This window comes from Lissotriton helveticus, chromosome 3_1, assembly GCF_964261635.1.
Source record: "Lissotriton helveticus chromosome 3_1, aLisHel1.1, whole genome shotgun sequence".
NCBI classification, from domain to species: domain Eukaryota; kingdom Metazoa; phylum Chordata; class Amphibia; order Caudata; family Salamandridae; genus Lissotriton; species Lissotriton helveticus.
The window spans coordinates 773,517,658-773,542,472 of record NC_136061.1 but is presented as its reverse complement, the minus strand read 5'-3'; positions in this window follow the sequence as shown (position 1 = coordinate 773,542,472).

The following is a 24,815-nucleotide window of genomic DNA, read 5'->3' as shown; positions in this document are numbered from 1 at the left end:
ATATCTGACGTCATTGCGTAGGCTCATACTGGGTCTAAGCACCTGTTTTTACTGAAACTCCACTGTCTGCAGTACATGCTAGGACACAGTGCAGTGGTTGCCTATTCGTATTTCTGAGCTTCATGGTGTAAACTCATACTCTAACATATAGATATTCTGTATGGATTAAACGAGAACTGTTTCTCAAACAGCAGTGCATTGACTCTTATGGACCTGCTCATGGACACTGAAGATGTCCATAATATTGCCCATGGTCCTTATGTTTGAGGATGCGGATCCCGAGGACACCAAGGCACTGAAGGCGAGGCAGTATTTTCTGGTTTCTACTAAAAAGCAAATATTCCCTTAGTTGGTATTTTATTGGTAATAATTGGCTTTAAGTTAATGTCGGAAACTCTAGTTAAGGCGCACGATGACACGAACACACTACTCTTCCTACTCTGCTAAAAACCAGTCTTCTTCGTGCCATAATATAGATGGAATGGCATGTAATCCATCATATTTAGGCAGAATATGTATGAAGCCCGGCATATGGTGTCTATATAGTTATGTACTACTCTTTATGCATGATATAACAAAACATGCAGTCCACAGGTATAGGTGTGCACATTTCCCTCCACCATGCTCTTGTTCCTGTTCACACTAGCAAAGTATTTCCAGGTTGAGGTTGGTCTTATGCAGAACCATCTCTTCCATTCAGGTCAGTGGAGTTGCTTGATGTGGGCCTGGGCAGACCTAGCTAGAATGTTCTGGTCTTTAGCCAGACCCAGAGCCAGTGGTTCTCCAATCACCTGCAGCACTCCCAGCCCATTCGGGTCGTAGTCTCCAGTGCAGTACAACACCTTGCAATAACCTTCCAGGTGGCCAGGCATGCTTTTTAATTCAGCAGTCTCCAACCCCCATAGAACTGAAGCCTCCGAGGCGCAGAGAGAAACGTGTTTCAGGGGTAAGCATTGGCAGGCACGCCGTTATGGTGAGGGGGAGCACCCTGGCAAGGCCTTGGCGGATGTGATCCGGCGTCCCCGACACTCTGGTTTTGTGTTGGAAATAGAGGGACCAGAGGGTGAGCGTCACTGCGCCACCGCGAGTATTTTGGTGATTTTACTGACGACTATGAAGCTCTTTACACAGCCTCTGGCTCCCAAGATCTAGACCTCGATGTGTACCTCGGTGACATAGCGCATGGATGGCTCAGTGATGTCCATCGAGAGTTTCTATGTGACTAGATGAGATGCGTGAGGCCATACTGGGTCTCCAATCGGGTATGGCCACTGGGATGGATGGCATACCTGTTGAGTTTTATAAGACATATCTAGATCTGATCGCCCCCATTTTACGGGAAGTGTATGAGGAATCGCTTGACGTGGGCTCGCTACCAACTTCTATGAGGGAGGCACTTATCGTTTCATTGCTCAAGCCAGATAAGCCTGCTCATTTATGTGGATCATATCGACCCCTCTCACTCCTGAATTGCGACGCCAAGATCTTGGCCAAACTCATTGCCAACCGTGTGAGTCTATTACTGGACCACCTGATATTACCAGATCAATCTGGGTTCGTACCTGGCAGATCCACCTCCCATAACCTGAGGACCTTATTTACGTTGTTGCATAATGTGGATCCTGAGCTCCCCTTTGCAGCGGTCTTTTTGGACGCGACAAAGGCTTTTGATTTGCTTGAATGGCCGTTCCTTTTTGGAATATTACAACGCATGGGCTTCCCCCCTTTGTTTTTATCATGGATACGCCTGTTGTATCATCAGCCGGGTGCGAAGGTACTGATCAATGGCCAGATCTCAAAACGATTTTTGGTCACCAGGGGCACGCGTCAGGGGTGTCCATTGTCCCCGCTCTTGTTTGCTCTTGCCACAGAACCGCTGGCGGCTCACCTCCGACAACGCCACAATGATTTAGCCCTTCGTCGCAACATGAGGCAGATATTAATCTCCATGTATGCCGACGACAGTACTTTGTACGTTTGGGACCCTCAGTGCAACTTAAACACCCTACTGAGGGAATTTGTGACCTTTGGGCGCTTGTCTGGTGTGCAGATTAATTGGAGTAAGTCCTATTTCTTCCCGTTAACTGATGCGGTGGCGCGTTTCCCTTTGGACTATCCACTGGAATGGTGCGATGGCGACTTGCGATACCTGGGCATCAAAATCACTAGGGACAGGAAGGAGCTCATGAGACTCAATTATGGAGTGGCCATATCCCGTCTCGCGGATAAAATTGACCACTGGATAACTCTCCCGCGCTCTATGGCAGGTAGGGCGTCCTTGATTAAGATGGTCATCTTACCGCAACTACTCTACTTGTTCCTAAATATTCCTTATTTCCCTGGGAGACACTTCTTTACGTCCCTCCGATCGGAATTGAGCAGGTTGGTATGGGGTGGCAAACGTGCTAGATTGAAATGGTCAACACTCACTAGGCCTTATTCTGCGGGAGGGTTCGGTATTCCCGACTTAGAGCTTTATTACATTAGCGCTCAGGCACACTATCTATATTTTTGGATTCAACAGCCCAGATACATGCCACAACTTACGGCAGAACACTGGCTATTCCACCCGGTTCCCATAGAGGGGGCGATCTATATGCTTTTGAATGCTTGTGAGCGTACGCACACTACAGTTAACGCCACCATTACGGCATGGCATAGGTTAAAGATCATGTTTGACCTCCCATTGTTATATTCGCCGTTGCTCCCTCTGGCCTACCACCCAGACATGCCACTTTTGTAGGCTGTCTTCCATAAGATGAAGCGGCACGTCTCTGTTTTAACCTGGGGACATCTCTATACGGAGGGTACATTCAGGGGCTCAGATGAGATGTTTAAGGATACACACCGTATACCACTGGACAGTTTCCTGTATGTCAGACTTAAACGGGGCATGAGGGCTCTGCACGCTGACTTTCCTGTCGAGCCCCCAGTTCTCCCTCCATTGCACGCAATGTTACAGCAATCCTCACCTAGACGCTTGGTCTTACTGATTTATCGAATCACACACACAAGACCCACGATACTAGACTCGCCGTCTCGTACTAAATGGGAGGCTGAACTAGGTACCGTCATTACTGAAGAGCAGTGGGAATATTGTTGCTCACAGACTGAGCGGGTGTCTGCCAGCAGTCGATTTCGGATACTACATTACAAATACCTGCATAGGCTATATTGCACTCCGGCAATCATGCACAGACACCAGTTGCGGGACACAGATCACTGCGACAGATGCTGCGCGCCACAGGCTGACTTTCTTCACTTGGCTTGGGAATGTCCTCCCATATTTGAGTACTGGGGTCATGTCTTCACGGCCCCTCACCAGATGACCGGCTTACACATTGAGACCACGCCCCTAGTCGCACTGTTGAGTTATGTCCAACAGGTCCCGATAGCACATCGTAGATTCATAGCCCTCGCTTTGTCAATGGCTAAACGCCACATAGCATGCAAGTGGGGCAGGGGCAGAGCACCGAAATTTAAGGACTGTCTCGCCGACATGAATGATTGCCAGGAACAATCCGCGATTTATGCTGAACTCCTGCCTAGCAGTTCTCGGCCCAGAGATATATGGTCACCATTAGCGGCTTACTTATTAATTAGTGCTGAGGTGGACGACCAACAGAGTGCCAATGCCTAGGTGGCTGATTACCCCTCACTTGTCCTTGGGCACATTGGTAGCCTTTCTTGCATGCACAGTACCAATTTCTGATCTAAGTGTTTCTGCTATACCCGGTGGGATATTTTGCATTGTCGGGGCTCCCGGACACTCCTCCTATTCTTTGTTTCATGTCCATTCCTATGTATGCCTAAACAAACTGTTTGACAGAGGTCACTGTGTAAAGAAGTCCTAGTCACCACTTGCTGATTGTAATTTGTAATCCTTTGGGTTTGGCAGGAAGCTTCTGTGTACAACGCAATTCTTTCTTTTTTGTTTGGGTTTTATCATGCATATGTGTGATTATCAACTGTTCCTCCATTGAAACGTGGCCGGGCCTGAACGGTTGTAGGCGTCTTGCTGTGTTAACAAGCGTTGATACTTATTTCTGACACTGATGGTACGTATAGTTCTTGAGCGCTGACGCCCATATGATTGGTTGTAGGCATGAAGCTGTGTAACCCTCTCATTCACCTAATAACATTTTTTTTTAAAAACCAAAAAACCTGAAGCCTCTGCCCTAGGCCATTGTCCACGCTCAAGCTCCTTTCAGCAGTAGGATGGAGGTGCACTGTGTTGCTCTTGGAGGATTACTCATGAATGGTTGTTTCTGCGCTTCTGCTATGTAACTTTGTGTCTGTCATGGTTGTCGAGAGCTCTGCCTAAGCTATCTAGATCTATGCAGCATAGGATTGAAAACTGTGATAAAGAGTAGAGCAAAGGAAAAAAATCATTCCTGGAATCATGGGAGGTACACTATTGGTGCAACACATTAATGACTAGTCTCATGTCTGACTGCAAAGTGGTGTTAAGTTAAAGTCATGACGGTGTAGTTTAACAGGTGTGCAGTGTATTTCTCCACCCACAATGAATGGGAGTGATGTTCTCTATGCAGACAGAAACTGTTTGGTATGTCACTATTGGGGGTTTGACCCCTGTTTTTTCATGAATTATTGGTGGGAAGTAAATGCTATTTTACTATGTGATGATTGTATTTTATGTTGTGTGTGTGTGTGAGTGTACGTGTGCGTGTGTGTGTCTGAGTGTGTGTATTTTGGGACATGATCCATCATGATGTGTTGTTGAGTGCGTGTATGTGTTTGTAGAGCTGTAAATGATGTCACATGTTGTAAGAAATTGGGATGTAGGTTGACTCGAGCGTGAGCCCTAGTCAAGCAGTAACTAGGATCCTTGTCAGGATGAGAGCTTAAAAATTATCTGTGCTCAACTCTCTGGTAGCTTGGCACAGAGAAGTTAGGCTTGCCTAGAGGCAATGTGTGAAGCATTTGTGCAACACTTCAAACAGTAATAAGTGAAAAACAACACAAAAAAGATCCCACACCAAGTTAGAAAAATAAGAATGTCTTTAATAAGTAAAGAAAGACCATAACAGCAAAAATTACTCAGTAGAACCGCAGATATGCAATTTAAAAGATTTTAGTGAAAGTAGGCCAAAAAAGCACAACGCGCCAACTGTGGATATCTGGTCGCACTGGACCAAGTTCAAGCCAACCCTGATGATGCACGGACCGGCTACAAGGACTAAGTTAGACCAGCTGAACAAAGCACCCTAAATCCTGGTTTGCGGAACGTTGTGAAGGTCTGCGTTGAAGATGAATTGCCCAGCAAAAGTGATGCATCATATTCAAGGTGGGGTGAGGCTGCAATGCGAGGGTCTGCGTCATCGTTGAGGGTCTAATTGACAAGGACCTGCAATGTGAAATCCAGCATTGAGGATGCGTTGAGCAGTTGGGGTGATGCATCGGTTTCAAGGAGATGAGCGGCTGTGATGCAGAGTGCATCATTGTCATTGAGGATGCCATCATCTAGAGATATGAGGGCCTGTGCTGCAGATGCATTGCGCAGTGTCGGTTCTGATGAGGCGACAGGCTGCGATGCAATGCAGATCTTTTCAGTGGGCCTGATCCAGGCAGCAGTGGTTATGTGTTGATTCTGCTCTGGGGTGCTCTGTGCAGCATAGGAGATGCATCAGTTCTGCTGGATCCACAGAGGCTGGCAGAGCACCCTAGGCCCATTTCCAAAGGTCCAGGACTGGGATGAGACCACTTGGCAGGGCAGATTAGCAGATGGCAGAGTCCAGGTGATGGGTTTAAGGTTGTTGGGAACTTCTGTCCCTGATACTCAAGTTAGGAGGCCAGCCAACTAGCCTGTGGAGCCACTTCGGGTCCTGGGATCAACAGATGCAGGTCCAGTTGTTTGCACGGAGGCACTAGAGCAACAGGCATCAGGTCAGCAAAGTAGGACAGCAGTCCTTAAGAGCAGCAGTCTAGTAGAGTGGCAGTTCTTTCAGCAGCACAGCAGTACGTCTACCTGGCAGAGTATCCACTGGTCCAGAAGGGGTCTTGGGTCCAATATTTGTACCCATTGCCTAATTTGAAGTTGGAAAAGCTTCTGGAGGTTTCCACCTCCCTGAGGTGTCAGGCATCTTCTACCTTTCTGTACTGGCCCCAGCTTGTCTGTGGTCACATTAGGCTAGCTACAGACCCTTTGTGAGAGTTCTCAGGCAAAGTCCTTTTGTTGTCAAATGTGGTCGGTGACAGCTTCACCTTCGTTAAATCAGAGTTGCCCATCCTGTCAACACATATCTTCCCTTTGTCTGTCTGGAAGCAATATACAAAACCAACTGCTAGGTACACCTAGTCACGTGACCCAGGATCAGGCCGCAATGATTAGAATAAGAAATGAAAACTTTCTAAAAGTGGCATTTTCAAAATTGTGCCTAAAAATCCAACTTTTATCATTAAAAATCCAACTTTTATCATTAAAGAGGGCTTCTAATTACAATATTTTAAACACCAAACGTGACCTGTCTACCAGGTCACAATTGGAAGTTGCAGCTTATTAAATGTAATAAGGTAACTCCAATGTTATCCTATGGGCAAGGTGGGCCTTCCAGGAGTGAAACACTAATTATGAGTTTTTCATCAGTACATATAAAACTAGAAAGCACATGTATAATATTGTCAATGCACTGCATTCTGCCATCTGCACTGTTCAGGCCAAACCAGGGGTGAATTATATGTCTGAAAAAGGAAGTTTTTGGCCTGCCAGAAGGTTTATTTTACCAGGTCGAAATGTGTTTAAAACTGCACACACAGGCTGCAGCTGCAGGCCGGAGATATGTTTAAAGGGCTACTTAAATGGGTGGCACAATCAGTGCTGCAGACCCAATAGTAGCATTTATTTTAGAGGCCCTGGGTACATGTAGTGCCACTTAACTGGGGAGTTATAAGTAAATAAATATGCCAATGGTTAAAGCTAATCTTACCATGTTTAGATGAGAAAGCACTTTAGCACTGGTTAGCAGTGGTAAAGTGCACAGAGTCCTACAAGCCAACAAACATGGATTTAGAAACCAAGAGGGTGAAGGCAAAAAGTTCTGGAATGGCCCTGCAGAAAGGGGCAAATCCAACACATGTTGTTTGTACTGTTAAGGTTCATTAAACATTTGAACATGTGTACTTTTCTAGGTTTGTGCATCTGTCATGTTAAAATTGTAATATTATATTTTGTGTGAGTCTCTGGAATGTAAAAAGGTATTTGACAATTTACTTTAAAATTTCGTTTTTCATTCAGTTTGCCTTTATGCTTCTAATATTATTACCTCCTTTCACTGATCTCTATTTGCTTTCCTTGCAGTACCCGTTAGTGGCCATGTGTGCTGTATGACTTATGTCAAGAATTTCGCTGGTTTGACAGGTTTGAGCTTGCTTGGGCCTTGGTATTACCGAAGCTGTAATTCAAAAAGTAACTTTTCTGAACTGCAACTGTCCTACATACTCTGAGGTGTAATTTTGTATTTGCATGTCCCTTCCTGTGCCCATCCTTGATTTTCTCTTCCCCCCCCCACTTTGAAGTAGCTATTCCCCATTTTCCAGGCACTTCTCCTTGACACCACCAAATGTATACATAAGTAACAGGGTTATGTGTAACCCACATGAGGGATAGGATAGGTATAGGCATATATCTATGCCAATACCTTTGTGATTTGCATTTTTGTTTATTTGTAGTAGGTGTACAGGAATACTACCACATACATTAGTAAATATAAACTTGTAAATGTCTTTGTGAATTACAAATGGGTGAAGAATGTATCTTTGCCTTTGAAGCTATGGAAGCACAGCAAGGATCACTTAACAAAAGGATAGGTCCGAGTAAAACACAGGCTCTGCTAAGCTCTTTTATTTAAAAACAGAATAGCCTTGTTAAAAATAAAACACACACATTGGAAAGCCTAAAGTTCAACTAGTGTTTAACTGCTTAGGTGCTAAGAATATGCTAGACACGTCCCCGCCGGGGATGCACTGGAAGCCATTTGCTCACAGCGCATCCAGGAGACAGATACGTTTTTGGGTCCAGGAAGGATTGGGAGGGCAGAGAGACACCGGGTGGAAAAATAAAGTTTTTCTTTTCCCCTTGGATGGTTTTCGTTGTTGTCGTGGAGCAGCCCCATTGCTTGGCATATGTTTTGGCCATTTATCCCCCCACCAGGGCAAATTGGTCATTTTAAAGGCTGATCTCCCCTCATGGGTGCAAAAAACCACTAGACAACATGGAGTTTATTGTATAATCATGCTGGGGAATGGTCCCTTTGGCGAGGGTCACACCACATTTTTGGGGACAAATTTCGGAAATAGTTTTGGCCATTTTCCACCCTTCATTTTGTAGGCCTACCTGCCTCCAAGAGAGTTTGAACACTACTAGACACCAGGGATTTTATTTTTATACGTTTATGTCATTTGAGAAGTGACCCTTTGGGCAAGATTAACTCCCCGTTTTTGGGGAACTGTTTTTGGCTGCTTTCTGCCACCTGCCCTGTGGGCAGATCAGATATTTGTTAGGCCGATCTGCTGTCAGGGGTCAGACAACCACTAGACATCAGGGATTTTATTAAATATGTGGGTGGAGCCGCACCTTTGACAAGCATTCCTCCCCAGTATTGCCACACATGTCCTTTATGTTCTCATCTCCCTGTGGGAGATCATATTTTTCTTAGGCCAGTCTGCCCACGAGAAGGGAGAGTGGAATCCACTAGACACCAGGGAATACGTTTCTGTTTGTGTGCGAACTGGCATTTGGCTGGCGGTGAGTGTGTACCGGTGTTTGACTGGTAATGTGTGTGGAATGGGATGTGGCTGATGATGGTGTATTTACTGGCATCTGGCTGGCATGTGGATGGTGGTGTGTGTGAACTGGTCTTTGGCTTGTGTTTGGCTGGTGACTGCGGTCAGGGTCACTCCTCTCTGGGGTGCCAATTTCTTGACTTTGCTTTTTGCCCTCGTTGGTGGCAGATTGAACATTTGTGATGCCAATCTGCCCTATGGGACAGACTTCATAGTGTTTTATAACGTTGACTGTTTTATTTATTTTCATCATTTGCATTTATAAACTCAATGTATTATTTCTCCTTTTATTGTAGTGCATAGCTTTTGATTTACTTTGTGTTCACTCCTGCTTGCGGGATTTGGCACTGGTAGGTCTTCAGTTTGTTGTTGTTCCATGTGTTTCATAAGGAGACATTTTTGTAATGTTTATTTGAACTGAGTACCATTGCCAATTCAGTTTTTTAACCATTGTCATAATTGTAGCATACTTAGCTTGCATTTTTTTTATTTGAAGTTTAGATTTGTGCAAGACCAGTATTGTGTTATATTGTGTGTTTTTTTGTTTTTCCTTTCTAGTGGGATATCTTTGTTGCTTCCTGTGTCTGTGCAGAGAAGATGCAGCCAATCCTCCGTCTAGTTGCCAGTGGCAAGTGAGAGGTATCTTTTGAGAGTATCAAGTTCATGATGTGCATTGTATTGATTGTTTTTTCCATATCATTACCTGTTAAAAGTTATATTTACTGTTTGATTCAGCTGAGTTTGCTGAGTAATTTTACACAGCGTTGTTTTCTGTTGTCTTGTGGGTGGTCAGCTTGCAGGCAGTCTGACACCTGAACACCCACCGGGTTCTAGGTTTGATTTTTGAATCTGGCTCTGAACAGGACTCTAAGACTGGTTCTGCATCTGAGGCAGAAGCCCAAGTTGAAGATTCTTGCTGTGAATTTTCTGTTTGAGAGGAATCACATGATGATGAATCAACTATTAGTGCTGATGAGGTGCCTCAAAAGGCAGCTCTTGTAATCTCACTGATTCCTCTGAAGTTGGTCCAGAGAAAGGATGAAATCTGCCCAAAACTTAGCCGGAGGACACAGCTCTGTGTTTCCAATTGCGCCACAAAAGCCTCCCACTTCATCTGATTAGTACCATTATAAAAATTGCCCAGTTTACAAAAGCCTAAAAAAATAAAAGGCTATACCGCTTTTTGTGGGTGTTTGAGGCCCCATACCCCACACTCACAGAGAAAGGAGTATGCATGGCATGATGGAATATTGTAATTTTTAAGGAATCGCTGAATGTGGCTTAATAGGATGCTCACCACCTTGCATCTTCTGTTTTTTTGGTAGCTTTGCAGTTCGCAAAAATGCTGGTAGCTTAATAGCACTCTCCCTTAGCATATGATTAAATATAAAATTATCAAACTTTGAAATAGGGGACAGAAGCTGAGTTGTTAAACTGAGTAATTCAGCTTGATAATAAGTAGCTACATGAGGTACCGCAAGACCTCCATGATCTACGTCCAATTGTAAAATAGATAAATTAATGCAAGGTCTTTTCTTAGCCCAAATAAACTCCTGAAGCACCTTGTCTACTTCATTAAAGTATGAGGTTAGAATCTTTAAAGGAAGGTTTGAAAATAAAAATAACAACAAAGGAAGAATCAACATTTTTATAAAGGAGACTCAGACTATTATTGACAAGGGCATTAATGACCATCTGTTTAACAGACTTTTTATTTTGTCGTGAGTTTTACCGTAATTTAGGTGAAAAAGTTGAAAGAAGTCCACTGTTACATACAAACCCAGATATCTAATTGGTTTAGAAGGTAAAAATTGTAGCCCTTCCAGCAGCTCTATTCCTGATGTAGTAAATAAAAGAAGCTCCGTTTTAGATTGGTTGACCCTGTAACCTCCCAATTCTGTAAATGCCTGGATTTCTCCCAATGCTCTAAGGATGTTTGCTTATTCTGGTTTCAGGTACAGAATCATATCATCAATGAATAGCTTTATTTTGCCCATTTTTAATAGGGGGGCTTGGATTAGTATGTTAGAACGAATTTTTATCGCTAATGGTTCAATAAAAAGTGAGAACAGAAGAGGGGAGAGTGGGCATCCCTGCCTAGTACCCTGCCTTATTACTACCTCTCCCACCTCCTCTACATTTATAATATTTTTTGCGATAGCTCTCCTATAGATTCTCTCCAGCATCTCGATCAGATGGCATGGAAAGCCGAACTCCCCCAAGATAAAAAAGAGAACCTGCCAATCCACCAGGTTGAATGCCTTTTCTGGGTCCATCATTAAGATGGCCGCAGCCTCCTTGGTAGGAAAAAAATAATCAATAGCTTGAATCAGATAGAAAGGATTCGCAGCCATTGAGCTCCCCGGCAAGAACACTGTTTGGTCTGCAGGAACCAAATAATGTGCGCGGCCCATGATTCTAATTGCCCACATTTTCATAAGGAGCTTATAGTCTTCATTTAGTTGGCTTATTGGGCGATAAGAGCTTGGATCTTTAGGGTCCTTATCCGTTTTTAGAATTGGGGTCATTACTGATTCCTTAAATCTGTCTGGAACTCCCGTTCCAGCCTTAACTTGGTTATGCAGTAATGCTAAAAAGCACTTTATATTCTTCAATGGGGATCCCATTGTTACCACTCGCCTTCCCATTTGTCATTTTTTTAACGATTTTACTTAATTCTGCAAATGTGATTGGTTCAGTCCGGAACATACAGTCCTCCTGACTAACTTTAGGCAGGTGGACTGTTGTAAAATAGTCCTAAAGAGCTTGAGGGTCAACTGTCTGGACTTTCGTATATATCTCACTAAAATGTGATATAAATATTTTGGCTATTCCATCTTTATCGTTCGCCAGGCACCTAGTACTCAGATATCCTATTTGTGGGATAGACTGTTTACTCTTTTGTGTTTTTGTGGACCAAGCTAAAAAATGTCCAGTATGCTGGCTTTCCACGTTTCCACTTACGTTGAGGGGCGGTTTTGCTTCCAGCAATTTCCTCAAGCAGAAAAAAACTTTTTAGATCCTCCTTAGCTCTTAATTGTTCCTGGTGAAGTGCCTCTTCCTCCTGCCCAGTTGACCTCCCTGAAAGTTCTCTCCTAGCCTGCTCCACAGCTTATTGGAGTCCAGCAAACTTCAGTTTCCTTAGCTTATAAAGATTAGCACTGTATGCCACCACCGTCCCCTAATTGTAGCCTTAAAAGCCTCCCATACCATAAAACCTGGTGCCGTGTTCACATTCTCCTCAAAGAACCACCCTATAAAATCATGGGTTTCATCAATCCATTTTTGGTCTGATAACAGTGCTTTGTCAAAATGCCACCTATTACTCTTTCTCCTGGGGACAGGCAAGTGTAAAAGTAAGGATACTAAAGAATGATCTGAAAATGGATTAGAGAGAATCAAAGAGTCCCCCTTTGTGAACAGATTACTAATAAAAAAAATCCAAACGGGATGCTGTTTTAAATCTCGCTGAGTAGCACGTGAAGTCAGCGGTACCTGGGTGGTCTACTCTCCATGGGTCCAAAACGGCGGGATCCTCTTTAATAATTTTTAGGAGCCTATCTGTTTTAGGTTTTAGTTGCTCTTTTCCCTTATAGGAGGTATCGAGATGTAAGTATTGTATTAGATTAAAATCACTCCCCATAATTATATATCCCTGCACACCCATCAGAAACTCATATACCTGTTCCAGGGGTGCACAGTCATCACCAATTGGACCATAATAATTGAGCAGGACACCAGCCATACCATTAACTACAAACTCTATCCACAACCATCTAGCTCCCTTGTCCCTGACCACCTTACCCACCCCCGAGTCCAAATCCGAAGACAAAAGAATAGCCACTCCACGCACTGCCGCCTGGGCGGAGGCAAAGTATGCTTGGACATATTATTTAGGGAGAGTAAAGTTGGGTGAGTTTGATTTAAGATGTGTCTCCTGCAAAAAGATCACATGGGGTGAGACAGATTCTAGCCACTTTAACATAGCTTTTCTTTTTTGTGAGTTCAAGAAGCCATTCACATTACAAGAAATTACTTTAAACAATTGTGTCATCCCTTAGACCAACATGGCTCTTTACAGCCCATACTATCATATTCTCTCCTCCAACTCTCTTCCATTTGTACCATTAAGAGAATGACATTAATACGCTGGTAGTGCAGCAAGAGCAAGCTGGACTGCAGCTAAGGGCTCGAAGGCTTCCTACTGGAACCTTGTGTTGCCCCTAACATGGTGCAGTCTGTTTTCCCTGCCGTTAATTGTGTTTCAGGGTATTGAGTCAATACAAAGAACATTTTGCCTATCAATTTCTTCCAACTGCCTATTGATGTTGTGTTGTCCAATGATATTGTTGAGCAGACTAATTTGCATGCAGAACAGTGCTACACTTACGACCCACTTCAGAGTTCCCCATGTGGGCTTCCACAAATCTCCATGAGACTAAGCAGTTCTGGGGTTTAACTTTCCTGAGGTGATTATACGTAAGATATCACTTTCTTTATATTGGTCTACTAGTCCCATGATGGCCCCTACTATATTGCCAGCAACTACGAGTCACGATCGGTATTTGCTTCTGAATCAGGTGAAGCATTTTTTGTATTTTTTTTATTTTTATTTTTATTTTATTTTTTTGAAGCATTTTGTGTATAATGTTGTAACACTGCCATGAGATCTCCCTGATAATGACCCTCTCTTCAAATTGTGTCCTGTCATTGACCATTTAGTAGATAATTTCTCAGAGATCTATGTTCCAGAGAAAGATATGTCTGTGGATGAGTCTCCGGTCTTGTTGAAAAGCCATTTGGTTTCCAGACCATTCCCAGCAAGTCTATTGATCCCTCCCCCCCCCCCGTTGTCCTTCCACTTTTGGAGTCAGTGAGAAAATTGTATGGGAACTTGACAGAACACTTTTTCACAAAGGTCACTATTTATATGTGGACAATTTCTACACAAAGGTACAATTATTTTATTATTTGTTCAGAGTGGGCACTGTGGCATGTTGCATAATCCACTCCAAATGTAAAGGTTACCCTAAAGATCATGTGTGTAAAGACTGGGGAGGGGGACAGAGCAGTACTTTGCTTAGTGATGAGCTTCCTGCTGTGAAATATTCAAACAACGATGTCCATATGTTCACAACTATTCATGATGAAAGTGTGGTGCCTGTGACTGTTTGGGGTCAGGTTGCAGAAGTGTGCAAGCCAGTGTGCATTCTAGACTACAAAAAAGTACATGGGAGGTGTAGCTACAGTAGATCAAAGGTTGTAGCCTTACAATGCTGATACAATGTGTTATATCTAGTACAAGAAGCTGGCTGTTCATCTATTTCATTTATTATCCTTTAATGCTTATGTTGTTTTCAGAGATCTCCAGAATTCAAGATGACTTTTGTACAGTTTTGGTAGTCTGTAAGAGGCAGCCTTGTTGCAGTTGCACAGGCAGGTGTTCCTAGTATCGGAGAGTGTTGGAGAATGTGGCTAGATTGAAAGATCACTGCTTTCCTGAATACATTCCTCCAATACCCCAAAATACTTTTCTTGTACTAGATGTAGAGTCTGTGTCCGAAGAGGGCTAGGACAGGAAAGTCATAAGTAGTGCCCCAAGTGTCTTTCTACTCTTGGCCTATGTCTGCTCACATATTTTAAAATGTACCATATACAACTCAAGTATTGAGAGCAACCATGACAGTAAAAGGGAACTGACTGTGGTCTGTATTGCTATGTATTAACTGTTTAGATACCTGGTTGGCAGTAGTTTGATGTGCTTAGTTACACCTGTATATGTTTGTAGTTAGTATTTCACTTTCTAGCAGTAGGTTGGTTGTATTAGTTTAAAATAATTACTATTTTTAGTTGGATGTTTGCTGTCTGTGCTTTGTGTGTGTAATCGGTTTATAGTGGGAGTGTTTTGAAAATTATAGTTGTGTGGGTCTTCACAGTGATGTCTAATTAGTGTTTGGTTGGCAGTGTGTGCAGCTGGCACCTAGATGGTGGCACTTGTAGTTTAGCGTTTGGCTGCTAGTGTGTGTGTGTGTCTAGTGACCAACAGCAAGTTACTACACTCACACCATCGGAGAACCACCAGTCCACACGGTGTGATTGCTGTGTATGAACTTGCGTCTGGCTGGCAGTGTGTGTGGCTGGCATCTGGTTGGCAGTGTGAATGAACTTGCAGTTGGCTGTAGGTGTGTGTGTGTGTGTAGTGACTTGCTGCTGGTTACTACACACAGTAGCAGCTAAACGCTTCTCCACACACTTCACCAGCTGCCAGGTTGTGTGACTGCTGTGTTAGTTCTGTAAATGTTTGAAAGTGATGGACCCTTAAATGGTGCAATGCGTCGATATGAGTGTTGTTATGTGCTGGGCCTGAGGCTGGCATTATGAATCGCTTTGTGAGTGTCACACATAAAATTTATTTGAATGACCTGTAAAGCGGTTGATGCCTTGTTGAGGCTTTACATTTTGTCAGCTGTAAGTCACTGGTTCAGTAGTATTAACATTAAATGTCCTTATTAACAGTGATTTCTATGTTTATATTTTTGTGAAATCTTTTGTTGATAGAATGTACATTCTGAACTTTTTACTCACTCTTGTGCCAAATCCAACCAGTATGTATGTGTACTGGAGTAGTAGATAGTGCTGCAGTAATATTTGTCTTTTCAGTCTTTCTCTGCGGGGTGTACATTGTCTCTAGAAAAAATCTTCCCACCCCAGATACTTTCATAAACTAGGCACTATGGGAACTCCAGGGTGTTGTGTCTCGCATGGATCCCATAAGGTTTTCTCACGCAGAATCCCTTGTAATCCTCAAACGGGCTAAAAACACACCTAGTCTTCATATTTCTGTGACTCAAAGTACTGAAATATGGAGGGAGCCACAAATGTACTGCCACCCAGAGTCCCCACGTGTCTCCCAATAAAAATGGTACTTTACCTGTGTGTGTAGCCAACAGGCTGGATACAAGATTCAATGTGGCAAAATCGACAAAAATGGTTACTACAATTGTTTTGCCTGGGCTCGGTGGCCAAACCCAGACATTTCTGAAAACTAGACACCCAGGGGAGTACAAGGTCTTGTGCCTCCCATGGATCCTACAAAAGGTTCTTACCCACAATGCCCTGCAAACCCCAAAATTTGCCTCAAACTCCAAATTTTCTTTGCATTTCTGTGATGTGTTCTGCCAGAATCAGAAGGAATCCACAAAAGTCCTACCACCCAGCATTACCCTACTTGTTGCAGTAGAAATGCTGTCCCACTTGTGTGGCTGGGCCTAGTGTCTATTACAGGAACTGATCAAGCTGAGGCTGATGGGTGTCCTCACAAAGGGACTCTCATTAACCTGGGTTTTATTTGTTCCTGTCGTGTGCACTAACTAGGCCCAGCCACACAAGTGAGGTACCATTTTGATTAGGAGACTTGGGGGAATGGTAGGTGGTAGGAAACATGGGCTATCTCTTTGAAAAATACCAAAACAGGTAAAAAACATGTTTTTTAAATTCAGATCTGCATGTTCTTGAAAGTTGGGAAAATAGTGACTTTAGCAAGGCAAATCTTTAATTGATGCCATTTTTAGGAAAACATCAGACACTTTTTGTGTAGCCCTTTTATCCTATTTTTCTCAAACCCCAAAATGTAACTATATGTTGGTTATTTTCAAACAAAGTGCCCCTCCAGGGGAATCCACGTGAATCTACAAACCCTGGGTATCTTTGGAATCCCCAGGATGTTGGAAAAAAGGATGCAAAGTTGGCATGGATCACTTATGTGGAAATAAGTTATGGAGGCCTAAGCGCGAACTACCACAAATGTCCAAAAAGGGGCTTAGCATTCCTAGGAGGAAACGGCTCAGCAGCTAAGAGATTGATGCAAAATAGCAAGCAGCACAACAAAAGATCAAAACCAATTGCCTTTTCACTGACCAAGGCTCTCACTAGAAAATACTCAGTTGGAGCATATAGATAAAATTCATATAAAATTAACCCGGTATATATATGTTTCTCTCAATACATGTCAATAAAGCTTAATCACATGACAGAAATCTGTTATTCTCAGTGTGAAGGGGGCAGGCTCTCTGACCCCTGACCCAAGGAAGCACTGAATGGCCTTGAGGGAAAGATATTGTTCATATATACAATAGAGCCTCATTGTTCCCACAAAATTCAGTCTTTGCAGGCCAGGTTTTAAAGCTAGCTCAGATGTTAGGAAATGTGCAATGTACAACACTGAGGCGTAAGGCATTAAGGGCCAGATGTAGGTAGGCCAATACCGGTCGGTAACGGCCGAATTTACCGATTTTCGGCCGTTACCGACCGGCATTTGGGATGTAGGGGACCCGAAAACATCAGAATCGGTAAATTTACCGATTCGTTAAAGTTACCGATTCGGAAACCTTACCGATTCGGAAAAAATACCGAATCGTAAAATATACCGAATATGTAAAGTTTCCGAATCGGTAAATTTACCGAATTGGAAAAAATACCGATTCGGAAAATATACCGATTCGGAAACCTTACCGAATCGGTACATTGATGTAGGAAGCCTCTTAAATACCGAATTTGCATGAAATTCGGTATTTAAGAGTCGGTATTTACCATGGATTCAAATCAGGTGGTAAACAGGTGCATGGTATAAAAAAGGCCCCAAAATGCAACATTTTCACCAGAATGGCAGCATTCTATGTCATTGCGAGGCGGATACGGCTACAGGCAGAAGGAGATAGGGTCTGGATTAGGGAGGAGCAGGTGTACAGGCAGAGGATCACTCTATTCCAGCTTACTGAGCCAGAGATCCTACAAAGGTACAGGCTGGCTCCCCAAACTATCCTGGACCTAATCAGGAACCTTCACCCACTATTGGAACATCCAACCACAAGGGCACATGCCATCCCACCCCATGTGCAGGTGCTGTGCAGCCTACACCTGCTTGCATCTGGGAGTTACCAGAGTGTGGTTGCTGCGGTAGGTGGGGTGGCCCAGAGCTGTCTGTCACGTTTCATTAAAAAATTCCTTGATGCCATGTTGCAGAGAATGCATTTCTGCATCAGCTTCCCTGCAATGCATGCAGAACTGCTAAGGACAAAGACAGACTTTTATCAGATGGCACATTTCCCAAACATAATTGAGTTTGAGTTTGAGTTTAAGGAATTTGTAGAGCGCGCATACACCATGCGGTTTCTTGGCGCTGTGTAAATACTGCTACTCAGGGGGCAGAAAGAATGAAGGAAACGGCCAACTTAAGAGGGGAAGGCTTGGGTAAAAAGAAGGTTTTGAGGCCCTTACGGAACAGGGGGTAATTGGCTGTATTGATGGTACCCACATACCAATATGCCCACCTGCTGCCACAGAGTACATTTATCGGAACCGGAAGTCCACCCACACCATAAATGTACAGGTGATCTATGATTCCAAGTACATGATCACTGACCTAGTAGCCAAATACCCCGGGCGTACCCACGTCTCCTACATCTTCCAAAACAGTGGGATCTACGCACGCCTGACAGCGGGGGAATTTGGCGAAGGATACTTGCTAGGTAACACACTGTGTGAAACTCCCTTGATACGTATTACAGGTGGATGTGTGTGTGTGCATGTGAGTAATGTTTTTTCTCTTGCCATTAGGGGACAGTGCATATGCCCTCCGGTCCTTCATCCTCACTCCCTACCTCAACCCTACAACACCAAGTCAGAGGAGATACAACAGAGCACACAAAACAACCCAAAACATTGTGGAGCGCACCTTTGGCATGTGGAAGAGCAGGTTTTGCTGCCTCCACAAGAGTGGAGGTGCCCGCCAGTACACACCAATCATCTGCTGCAAGATGATTGCAGCCTGTGCAATGCTGCACAACCTTGCGGTCAAGAAGGGCACAGCAGTGGATCTCTCAGATTATGAGGACCGTGATGATGAGGAAGCAGTGCCTGAACCACACGCATCTGGAGTTGCAACACCAACTGATGGCAGACAGAGGTGGGATGAGATCAGACGCAACTACTTTTAAGTAAGTAAGGAGACACAGACAGGTGGAGTATGCACCAAATGTAGTTTAATTTGGTAATGAGGTAGGTTATTAAAGCACAACTGTGCAACAAAAAGTATTTAACTGCAATGATGTCAGTCCTGGTTCACCTCACCATGAACTTTAAAAGTCATTTCCTTCCTCGCTTCCCTGTAACACCTGTAGGTTGCTCACCCTGCTCACTGTCTTGCTGGCCTGTGACCTCAGCGTGGCGCCTGCTCCTCCTTGTTTCAGGGACAAGGGTGCTTCCTATGCTGCTCCTGCTAGTGCTCTCCTCACTTACAGGCACATCCAGAGCAGCTGTATGTGCAGTTTGGGCATTTAATAGCGCCTCAAGAGCACTGGTCATCCTGCCCATACCCCTAGTGACCTCATTGGTGTTTTGGGTCATAGCCTCCTGCATGTTACTGCTTCTCCTGCATGACAGGGATGTGGCAGTGGCCAGGCGGTTGATGGCTTTATTTAGCCCATGACCACGCTGCCTTTCTTTGCGCCTTGCCTCGAAATCAGTGTCTAGTTTGGTGCATAGCAGCTGCACCGAGTTGCCAATTCCGCGTATCCCTGCTGCCATCTCTTTGTTGACTTGTACCAGCTCACTGATGCCCTTTCCTATTTCTCCTATGTTGCTGTTCAGGGACCTCATTTGTCGTTGGCATGCCTGGATGGCTCTTCCCCGCATCCTCTGTATTCTCACCATGCTCCCCTCCAGTCCACGGAACACACTTGGACCCTCAACTGGTACATCTGCTGGCCTCTCTTGGACTCTGCGGCATCTTGCACCACTATGGGCCACCCCTGCACTGGAGTGCCTTGTACCAGTGCTGACATCTGCAGGCAAGTTGTGTGTTTAGTCGCCCTCAATGTCAGCTGCTGCTGACTCCATTTCTAGGAGTGGGGCCACAACATGCCTCCTGCTGGGTTGTGATGCAAGTGTGGGATCATGCTGTGATGCTGGCATTTCTGGGGATGACAGCAACAGAGGGGATTGAGATCTGCCAGGGGACGCCAGGAAATCTTGAGGCATTTCTGAGTCTTGTGCAGGAGGATGGCTACTTGATGCACCTGTGTCCTGTGGTACGGTGTGGGTAGTTGGACCTGCTTCTTGACTCTCCTCCCTCTCAGGTGGTGTGCCTTCAGTCTCCTGCGAGCGCCTGCGAGACGTTTCACCTGTGGACATATGAGCGTACATTAGCTAAGCGCTACTGTCTCACAGTCACTACAATTAAATATGTATCACATTGGCCATATTCTCTCTGCAGTCATTTCCTTCACTAGTTGGTTGTTGTGCTGTATGACATGTTATTACATCTCCTGACTACATATCGCATCATGCATTAGCCTTGTATAGTGCTAGCAGTACTGGACTGGGGTTCTCTTGGCCACAAAGTGTACAGGTAAGGATGATGGTATGGGGGGAATGCTGTGCATGTCTCTTACCTTTTTTGCTTGCAGCTCTGGCTGAGCTGTCTACTTCTCCCAGTCCGCAGACGCTGTCCGGTTCAATGGTTGAGGCCACCATCTCCTCCAGGTCAGTAAGGGGGGGGTGCTGGGTTCTTGCCTCCACCAGTAGTTTTTGATGCCTGCTTGTGATGTTCAGCCAATTTCTTTTTGGTTTGGCTCCTGAGGTCATAAAATCGTTTTTTCAGGTCGTCTGTGTCTCTGGTGGTCACCCCAACTGCATTTACTTTGTCCAAAATGTCCAGCCAGAATTTTCTTTTGGCAGATTCTGCCCCAGTGATGGACAATCAGTTTGTGGTGCACCTTCACCACCTCCTCAACAAGGACCTGCAACTCCATGCTGCTGAATTTGAGTTTCCTCCTCCTCTCAGGCTGCTCTTTTTCCTTGCTGCTTGCCATTTTACACTTTTAAAAGTGCACCAAACCCCTTCTGCTGCTCAGTGACTCAGCTCAGCTCCAACTGCCTTTCTAGGAGCTTCTAATTAGTTGCAGCTGCCTGTGTAGCCACTTCCTGGGAGGGAGGGGGAGGGTGGTAGCACCTGATTGGCTGCCTACTTAAGTTTCACTTGTGTTTGCTTTCCGATTCGGTTTTTACCGATTCGGTATTTACCGATTCTGTATTTACCGATTCGGTATTCCCCATGCATTCCTATGTGGCAAAAGGCCCATAGGAATGCATAAGGAATACCGATTCTGTAAATACAGAATCGGTAAATACCGAATCAGTATTTTCCGATTGTCCGATACCGAAATTTACCGAATTGGTATTTTTTACCGATTTATTTTCTACATACCATTTACCGATTCTAAAATACCGATTTGGTAAAATTCAGTATTTTAGAATCGGTAAAATCGGATTACCTACATCTGGCCCTAAGGCCTACTAGAGTCACAAAAATAAATTTGCAAGCATGATCAGTGTTACAGGAAGTAAACACAAGAATATGATGGACGGAGTGCTGAAACTTTTCAGACATTCGCACCCCCAGTCACACATCCGGGTTGAATCCATCATCGTTATTTCGTTCACTTTTCCACCCCAGTTCAGACTCAGCTATATGCAAATCAGTATTGACCCTGTGCCTCATGGGAACAGTCCAGCCTGAACTGCCAAGCCAAGTCTTCCATGGACCGGAAACAAGCACCCTCGCACTGGTTTCAAGGTAACACCCCTCATCAGCCAGGCTAGGTTGAATCCATTGCAAAGTGAGCAACTGACCCACGTCTGTGCATCCCTTGCCAACTTAGCAAACACAAGGAGACAATGGACGGAGTGCTGAAACATTTCAGACACTCACCCCAGTCACAGATCTGAGTTGAATCCATCATCGTTCTTTAGCTCACAAATATAAAATGAAATCCATTTTTGATTTAAAAGGTTGATACAATCAGGGCTGCATGTTCAGTTATTAACGCATTGTATGTGAGTATATTAGGTTTAGGTATTTATAAAGTGCAATAGTGCCCATGGGCTTTCCAGTGCTAGGTAAGTTTTGCTGACCTGTGGGATAGAACAGTGGGGGGGGACTACTGAGGAAAAAGACAGGTATTGAGCCTTTTCCTAAAACTGGACTTCTCTTCCACATGCCTCAACTCCAGGAGCATAGAGTTCCAAAGTTTGGGAACCAGTTTTAGCATAACACAGACAAGAGTTTAACGTTATTTTCACATCATGAATGTATTTAATGATAATGAGCTACTGTAAATATTTTGCAATGCAGTAGATCAAGAGCAAAATAAAAGGTGAGAATGTTTATTGGTGTGAATACAAATTGTTGCCTCCAGGACTGGGCCAGGGCATCTCAACATTTTCTATTGAAAGGGCCCTTGTGCCTCTAGGGCCCTCCTACCACTATTGGGTCTCTAGCTACATGTGTAGCTTTTAATGCAAATGTGCTGATAGGCAGGAGCAGCACTAGCAGCAGACCATGCTTTATCTGAACCCAGGAGAATGTATGCACTGTATATGGGTCTACCTTAGATATCTTAATTTGAAGGAATATACCTTTACTAAGCAACTTTGTCCTTACTGAAAAGAGTGGAAAGTGTTACGAGTCTGAGGAATATCTTGATATTGGATCGTTCACCTGGTGTAACTGACCAATTATCGTTGGGTGTGAACACTTGCATGCAAAATAAAATCCCCAACTTTTTCTTCACTTGATTGATCTGAGTGATTACCTCCAAATACACAATAAATTGCACTGTTGGTTTAGTTTTTATTACAAAACTAGCCAGTCCATTTGAACACTGTTTTATGAAAATACACCTTGTTCACAAATTTAGCTAAAAACACTTTTATTCACACATTACATAGAGCATGCTTTATGGCCAAAGCAATGCTGACTAACTGCAGACATGATTTATATAGACTTAGGGCCCGATTCCGATCTCGTTCAGAAGGCCTCTGAATTAAATTTGGCTTTTCAGGATCCGATTCATAGCCCTTGTTTCCGACCATATCCTACACAGGCCCGAACGCCCAAGTACGATGTGAAGATCGCGTCCGCGTTAAATGAATCGTTTCCAGGACCCAAACCTGTCTGTATGACTCATCCATACCCAAATCATGGTGCACAATGTAGCTAAATTCATACTTTGGGGGGCCGTAGCAGGCCCTCCTTCACCTTGGGCCCTCCGAATCTGTCACATGCCTATGGGTCCCCCCGATCCAGGCATGCAGTGTGGCAGGCACTATAGGGTGCCCGCCTCAGGGTGTACACTTTTCCCCAACCACCCATTTTTGCAATGGGAGCTTCTGTACGCGTCTGTACACAGGCGCCATCGAGTTTAATGGGAGTCCGAGCAAACCGAATCCGTAAGCATACGACTGCATCGTACTCGCTAGTTCGGACTCCCGGAGTACATTTCATTCAGAAAGCCCTCGGGATCCAAGTCGTACAGAGGGCTTTCCTAGTGAGATTGGAATCGGGCCCTTCATTGTGAGGAACATTCTGGGGCTAATTGTATGCCCAGAAGGTACCGGACTGCCAATTGTGGCATTGACTGGGTTTACAATTTCTGTACCTTTCAGTCTTTTTGCATTCAATGAGTCATATCACTAGGTATTGGATTGTGTGCATCACAATAACTTATGTTTTTTCTCGTTTCAAGCTGATTGTCCCTTTCACTTTGCACCAGTTTCAATTGTATAACGATGTAACAAAAGCTTCCACTGTATAACAATTTAGAGGCCATTCACTGTTGGAATACAAACTGGGTTATCCAATGGGTGTGTTCATATGATGTGCACCAGAGAAGCACTGAAAGGACAAATCAAAGTAGAGTGACTGCCAAAAAGTACATGATGACAGGCATAAAAAGCACATGGCAGAGAGGGCGAAGGGGATAATGACAGATAAAGAGAACTAGGGACAGGCCGATGGAGAAAAGAAGAGTGATACCTAAATAAAAACACAGTGTAAGGGAGAATGGCAAGGAAATTCCGATGGATAGCCAGACGACTGCTATGGAGATTGTGATGGAAAGGAAGAAAGTGAGAGGGAGTTAATTATAAGAAGGCATGTGGTGTTTCTGGCATCAAGGACATTGTAATGTTGGGAGACAACATATTAAGGGGAGGAGATACTCTTGATTCACACCAGTATATTGTGAAACTGTTGAATCAATATGAATACTTAGAATCACCCAGATAAAGCCTCACACAGCAAAGCTAGTCCTCATGCTAAAGATATCCTGGAGGATTTAGCTTTAGACAACAAAACTATCTTTCATGTTACTTAGAGTTTCAAGACACAAGAGTAAGTTAGCCAAATAGTCCCCAAAGGCACATAGACAATCAAGGTTTCCATTATCAGACAACTGAGCTACATCACAGGTTTCATAAACTTTACAGGTTGACACCTCTAACTGTACTGTTTCGCATATGGCAATAAAAGTACAGACAGCTGGCTTTATAAAGTTGAGTTCAGGTTCCACAAATCTCACAAATATTTACTGTAGACAGCAGACCTATGCTCGAGGTGGTACACATTTTATAGGCTTGTTATACAGAGTTATACCTCAGGCTGCAGAGAATGTACAGTTTCAGGGCACAGTTAACAAAGCTAATTTTTAGGTCACAAAGACGTCAATCTGAGACCATGAAAAGTAGCGCTATCTTCTGGTACAATGATCTCATATTGTGAGTCATTAAACGTAGACCGGAATATAACAATAAGAACATTTGTATAGCACAGAAATTCAACAGTGGTTGTCTCTAGGTGTGTTTCTGTGAAGGCATCACATGACTATTAGAAAAGGATGCAATGTACTCCACTGTTACTGAAGGAGTAACGACTAGCTCTTTGACGGGGAGTGGGAGTGGAGTAATGAGGCTTTTTTTTGTAAAAATGACAAAGTTCAATTTAACAGAGGCCTAAAGTCTCAACCTCTCTGCATCAACTGCAGTCTGAACACTAGGAGAAACCTTGCACCACACAATTGTATATTATGCATACATACTTGAAGTGGATTCTTGCTAAGCCAGTATAGGCCTCTTCTAATTGATGTGACATCAATTCTTATCTTCAAATCATGAGC